This window comes from Phocoena sinus, chromosome 6 (assembly GCF_008692025.1).
Source record: "Phocoena sinus isolate mPhoSin1 chromosome 6, mPhoSin1.pri, whole genome shotgun sequence".
In the NCBI taxonomy this organism is placed as follows: Eukaryota; Metazoa; Chordata; class Mammalia; order Artiodactyla; family Phocoenidae; genus Phocoena; species Phocoena sinus.
The window spans coordinates 91369711-91376884 of record NC_045768.1 but is presented as its reverse complement, the minus strand read 5'-3'; the positions used below and the strand labels follow the sequence as shown (position 1 = coordinate 91376884).

At 33.1% G+C, this 7174-nt stretch overlaps 1 pseudogene; it reads right to left on the bottom strand.

Moving 5' to 3' along the window:
• Window positions 1-251: 251 nt before the first annotated feature.
• LOC116755039 overlaps window positions 252-7174 on the bottom strand; it is a 31761-nt pseudogene continuing 24838 nt past the window's right edge.

Genomic DNA, 7174 nt, shown 5'->3' with positions numbered 1-7174 from the left:
GGCCACGACATGGTTCTTATAGAGTGAGAATCCTGAGGAGAAGGGACCTGAGATTATTTGGGTAAGATAGTGTTCACTGGGAAGGACTGGACTCCCAGCCCATTAGGTAGCTATGCTGTCTGAGACCCTGGTGTGAAGGTGCTCTGCTAGCTGACCACAGGTTGGGGTACTGATGCAGTCCTGTTGTGCTCAGGAGTAACATGATAGTATGTACACACATGCTGAGGCTGGGCTAAGTTCATGGGATCAGATCATGGACAACTTTCAAATGAATTGTCAGAATAGGTTGGAGAAATTTTCCAATGAGTGTATGGGCTAAGTATGAGCTTGTCCAAGTGGGGAGGAGTCCTAGGCACAGCTTTGAGGACAGGGACAGGGATGTGTGAACTGTGGTTCCTCAGCATAGAGCATTTTTCACAGCCATGGGTGGAGAAAAGTGAGACAGGACCTCCAAATTGAGGATGGGGGTTGACAGCAGATAGAAGGAACTGAGTCCAGGGATAAGCTACTTCCATTAGTAATACCCAGGTTGCTGTTTGTCTCTGGGTTCTTCCATCTTATCTTTGTGATCCCTGCTTCTTTTTGCATCACAGCAAGGCCTTGCAAATCAGTTGTATTTAGTTTTAAGAGCTGTAATCTCTTTCTGGTAAGCCTTGACAGATATGCATTGAGTCTTGAGAATGCTGTGGCTGGTAGTCATCCCCTGTAGACCCTCAACTCATACTATATGAATTTAGAGCTTTTATTTATGTATGGAGTTTAATATGCACATATGAATTGGGCTGACCCCCCAGGCACCCACTCTCTGTTCACACACTTCCAGAAGTGGTTGCTCTCCATCACAAAATCCAAGATAAAACAACACATGGTGTTTGCGTCCAGGCCAGCCATACTCAATTTCAGCACTGGGAACATCCTCCTGCTGTTATTGGTGACCATCACCTGGCTGGTGAGCTCTCTGAAGTGCAGCCATATCTAACTTTTCTTGGTTGACACTGGGGTCACCCTTCTCCCTGCCAGCCTGTAGCTCTCACTTCAAGGAGCTCAGCTGGTGGTCCACTCTATTGCAGGCTATTCTACAAGTTCCGGACACCAAGGGAGATTGTCCTCTTGCTGACCCTTCTTCATGGCCCTCCAACCGAGACTTACTTACCCAAGAGCCATATTTAACTCCTTTCAACAGCCACTCTTCTAAGAAAAGGAACAGCAAAGGTCCACAGTTCCCAGGCAGAGACCTGTGAGGAGAAGACTTGAAGGTAGGGGAGGGGCAGAGGGGTGAAGATAGAGGATATTCCCCTTGAACTCCTGCAAGGCATGACTAAAGTAGCTCTTTGTGGCATTGGATTTGCTTTAAACAATTAAAAATCAGACTATTGATTAGCACACAAATATTTATAAAATATACAAATAAAACTATTGATATCTTTGAAGCCCATTTTTAAACAAAAGGAACATTTTTAAATGTGCCAGGATATAAATTATGGGTACCTCAGGATTATTATAACTTTTCTATAACATTTTATTAGCTCTTTATGGTGTTTTAAAAAATGTTGGCCACTGATATTTGAAATTTGATAGGTATTTATAAAGTTTCCTCAAAGGATTCTTATGACAGCTAAAATTTTTGACTATTTAGACAGACACTTTTGGCTGGCTACTTGGTAAAGTACCACACGCTGTGATTATTACTTTTTGTGCTTTCCAAGTCAACACCCAGATGCCTGTGAACCTGACCCGCACAGAGTAGTTATTTTGGTTCTTTAAACTGCCTGCCAAACGGTTGCAGTAGCTTTTTCATATGGGCAGATGGCCACTTCAGAACAAATCAAAATATAATATTTGGTCTCTGAACTTACTTTTGAATTCAAATCTTTGAATATGAATGCTAACTCAGATTGAATTTTGGGTTTGACTAATTGTTTTGATGTTCTTAGGCAGTTTTCATGAAACATATTTGATCAAATAACTTAACATGGACTTCACTTCTTATTAGTTGTATAATGTCCCTTCTGGTGTGTTAAATGCAATAAAAATTTGAGCATATATACTAATATGTAGCTCCTACCCAGCATATGATGAACAAAATATGTATTAACAAGAGACATCAATCCATTTCTGAGGTTATGATTGTATTTTACTGCTGAAATGCGGTAAAACTTTAAAATTTGTAATTTCTGGTCAGAGTTTATGAGAAACATGAATATGAGCAAAATAGGTAAATTTAGTGTTTTTTTAACAAGGTAGGTATGGCACAGACTTCAAACTATAACACAGATTTCAAGCAAACAAGGGTAATTACATTGATTGAAGCAGTTCTTTCCCATTTATTAATATATTTTTTGTCTTAATTCAGACCTAGCTTAATTCACCCCTCCCTCCCTCCCTCCCTCCCTCCTTTCCTCCCTCTCTCCCTTCCTTCCTTCCTTCCTTCCTTCCTTCCTTCCTTCCATCTTTCCTTCCCTTTCTTCTGTTCTGCCTTTCTTTCTCCTATCTCTTTAAACTGCAGTCCTGAGTAAAATGGATGGTTTCAGATTAACCTAATTAATTACAACTAAATAGCCATTTATGTCATTAACCCAGGATACTTCCCTGGGCTACTCAGATCCAAATGTAGGTTTCATATTTTCAATGGAACAATGTTTGTTAGAAAATATATTTCATATTATAATCTTTATAATGAGAAAAATGCTAATTAAAACCAAAACCATTAGTCACCTGTAAGATTTGAAATATATGAAAAGTTTGATAACACTCTGTTGGTGAGGCTAAGGAGGAAAAAGCAGTCTAATATTTTGTTTTTCAAAATGTAAAATGGGACAACATCCATGGAGAAGATTTTATCAATATCTAACAAAATCATAGCTGTATTTGGCCTTTGATCTATCAATCCCTCTTCCAGGAATCTGTTCCAAAGATCCAAAAGTACACTGACATTAGTTTGAAATGACATGTATCAAATGTTCTTCAATGTAACATTATTGGTACTAGTAACAAAATTGAAATCACCCCCAAAATCCAAAATTCTAACACCAACATCCAACAGTTATATAAACTGCAATATATCTACACAGTGGATTACTATGTACTTGCGCAAAGCAGTTGGGAAGATCTCTACAAAATGGATTATATATTGTATATTTTGGAGTATAAATTGTTAAGTGATAAAAGGAAGTTGCAGAAAACTGTGTATAGTATGTCACCTTTTGTGTAAGAAACCCTCCCTTCCTTCCTTCCTTCTTTCCATCCTTCCTTCCACCCCTTTCTCTCTCTTTCATTTCTGTTTCTTTTCTTTATTATTTCAGTTTGTGCTTTTTTTTTATATTTGCAAAAATAAATAAGGGAAGGAGAGAAGAAAAACTCATAAAAATTGTTCCCTATAAGGTAACTGTCTCTCCATTCTTAAAAGTGAGATGTTGAAATCATCTACTATTATTGCACTTCTGTCTGTTTTTCTAGTCAATTCTGTCAGTGTTTGTTTTATATATTTAGGTACTCTGATGTTGCATGAATATATATTTGTAATTGTTATATCTTCCTGGTGATTTGACCTTTTATCATTATATAATGTCCTACTTTGTTTTTGTGATAGTTTTTTGTTCAAATTGACAATAAATTTTAAGCATAATTAACTGTCATTAGCACAAATTCATGAACTGTATCTTCGCTTTTCTCATTTTTTGAAACCTTATATTTATAATCATAGTTATTTATATTTGATAAATAAAATTATTTATAAAGAATTCAAGTTATAAGTAAATGGAAATGTATCATTCAATTTTTGTTTTCTTGCTAGTGGAGGACATTAAGCAAAACTAAGATTTTTAATTCATAAATATGGTAATAAAATTGAACATGTATTTAAAGTATTGAAATAGTATAACTGAAGAATAAAAGAAACAAATGATACATAAATGAAACAAATGAAAATAAAAGAAACAAATGATAATAAATGCTTTATTATCATTAATGTTAAATTCTTTTGATTACTGATTTTAATTGAAGATTTTAAAAATACACTATAAAAAATAAAAGTACATTATAAATATATTTGCATTATAAATCTATATTTAAAACTTGTAAATGTTGATAGAACTAATTGTCCTGTTGAATAATGGAACAGAGTTCCTCATCTAATTATTTAATTTTTATGACCCTTGTGAAATAACAGTTAACTATTTGAAACGTGCTATTCATTTTTGTATGTGTTTTACAGAAAGAAATTGTATCCTGTCATAGCTTACATTTCTAAATTAAAAAAGGCAAAAAAAAAAAAAAAAAAAAGGCAAATATTTCAAGACCTTTATTATCTTGATCATTTTGACACATTTAAAAATCATCCAATTTTAACAAAGATGTCCTTACCAGGAAATGGTAAGTTCTACTGACAAGTTAAAACAAATGATCAATTATTATTTTTAATTATATTTGTTGCTGGGAAAAAGAAATTGTAGAAAACTAGTCAGAGAAGAAGGATTATATCCTTTAATTTGTAATAAATATATTTGTAAAGATGGGTGATGTGATACCTAGCTGTGAAAATAAGTAACATGACAAGTAAATATTAAAGCCATGGAAGTGATCTAAAAATACCTGGATAATTATTGCAGATTATATAAATGTGGGTTTCTGGGGTAGGATTGGAGGTACCAGCCACTTTCCACTGGAAACAAAGCTTCAGTGACTTATATTCTATTGCCAGAAGAACTGGGGAATTTAAACATAGAAATAGAGTAATTCGATGATTTATTTCATAAGCATACATTTTTAAATGTTGCTGATGACTTTTCTTGAAAGTAAAGCCAGAAGGATTTTAAGATTCTTAACTGTAAATATTAGAAATGATTATTATAATATTTCCCATGATAAAATTATTTGAAACTTACTCTTGTATATTCCCAATGAAAGGTGATTCTTATTTTTTATTGTGGCTAATTTAATGAAATAATATTTTATACAAAACACAATTTTCCTAACTTGGAAATTGTAATTAATTAAATTAAGAACACATTTGAGTTTTGAGTGTTGTCATTTAGACTGTGGGCATTATCAGGGCACAATAATCCACTTGGTGAAATTTTAGTCTAGTTGAAGGCCAATTATTTTACTTCCTTGTAATTCACATGATATGTCCTTGCAAATAGAAGCAGCCGCTAGCCAAGTAACTAGGGAAAAACAAAGAGCCTTGGGTGGGTGATATTTCAAATTCAACAGTATAAAGCAAAGAAAAATAACACATTTTAACACATTAAAAATGCTAGAAAAAATGTTTACATGCATGATTCTAGTTTGGTAATTGCTTCTATTCTAAATTTTTTCATATCAATTCAACAATAAGCACCTTCCTATCATATAAATCACTATCACTTATAAGTAAGTAGGGTTGTAGTTTTAAAGTATTTGGTTTTATCAAGTAATATATGCTCATTTAAAAAATCACATGTTAAAGAATGTTTTATATTAACTATCAACAGAGTCAGATCACTTCTTCACTTCTAAGTCTACTCTCCAGACAAGTTCTTCACAATTGCTTATATTTTGGTTATTTCCCTTCTCAAACAATATATGTTTTCTGAATTTATTAATATCAGATAACATTTATTATTCCCCCAATATCAAATATAAATATTTAACTCACTCAGGTCCTCTTCTCCAACTGTTTTAGTCAATTATGTTATTGTTTTGGTTTTTCTGTCAATTATCTTTAGTATAAACAATGTAATTAAACTCAATCATTTTTCTATAGTCCTTGAATTCAGTTTTCATACTTTATATGACAATTTTAATGCCCTTGTTTCTCTACCCAATTTTCTTCACAATCTGCTTTGTGTAAGTTACATTTTTATCATAGCTCTTGGATTTTCATTCCATCCTTAAACATAGCATCTTCTTTCCGTGGCCTGAAGATTGACTCAAAATTGAAAGTAAATAAACAATATTTTCATCATTATGGTTGCAAACATATTGAGCAATAAAATACCAATTATCTTCCCATCTTTAGGAGTTCAAATCCAAATGCCCCTTGAGGGAGAATGTTAGGCTGAAAGGATTTCCTCAGTTGGTAAAAAATCATTTAAAATTATATTTGGAAAATAATTTCCGTCCTCAGTTTCTGTCATTTTTGGAGGTTATACTGGCCATTTAAAAATTGCATGTACTGCTTTTATTCTCAACATTTTTCAGTTCTAAATCATGCTTATCATTATGTTCTACTACCTTTATTTCTTAAAAGTACCTGTAATGATCTCCACTGGAATTGTATTACCTTCTCTGTTGGGTTTTCTCTTTGTTTTTCTTTTATTATAACTTTCTTTTGCTTAATTTACATATTAGTTTCTTTTCTTCCCTTAAGCTCATAATGAAAGATCTTCATAAACTATGAAGTTAGCAAATAACATTTCTGAGTCCTAAGCACTATAGTTTTGATTTTATAGCTTAGGAATTTCTTTAATCTCCTAAAAATGAAATATATACATATATATATAGACAGTATGTGTTCCCCCAGCTGATTGGTAAATAGGACTGTCTTCTATTTAGGTCTGAACTCAAGTGGGGTATTATAGGATGAGAGGCTACACACAGTAATCTCTTTTTTTCACCTGATCATAGCAGTCTGCCTTGCTGTTGATAGCACAAGCACCAAACTGACAAAGGCTTTACTATGAATCAACATTCAGACTGTTGATCTTAGTTAGGATTTAAATGTTTTATTTAAATTTTTTAAAAAGTTTCATTTTGAAGTAATTGTAGGTTCATTAGCAGTAATAAGAAATAATGCAGAGGGGTCTCATGTACTCATTTCCCAGTTTCTCTCACTGGCGACATCTTAGATTATAGTACAATATCACAATCAGAATACTAATTTTTATGTAAGATGTGTGACAAGTCAAGGCCCAGTTTTTTTAAGCTATCAGATTGCTCTAGTACCACTGGTTTAAAAGGCTATCTTTTCTCCATTGAATTGTTCCTTTCACTTTTGTCAAAAATCATTTGGGCATATTTGTGAGTTTATTTCTGAATTTTCTGTTCTCTTCTATTGGCCTATGTGTCTATTCCTCCACTCACACCACACAGTCTTGATTATTAAAGATAGTATAAGGATGAATTGGGAGATTGGGATTGACATATATACACTATTGATACTACATATAAAGTGGATAACTAATGAGAACCTACT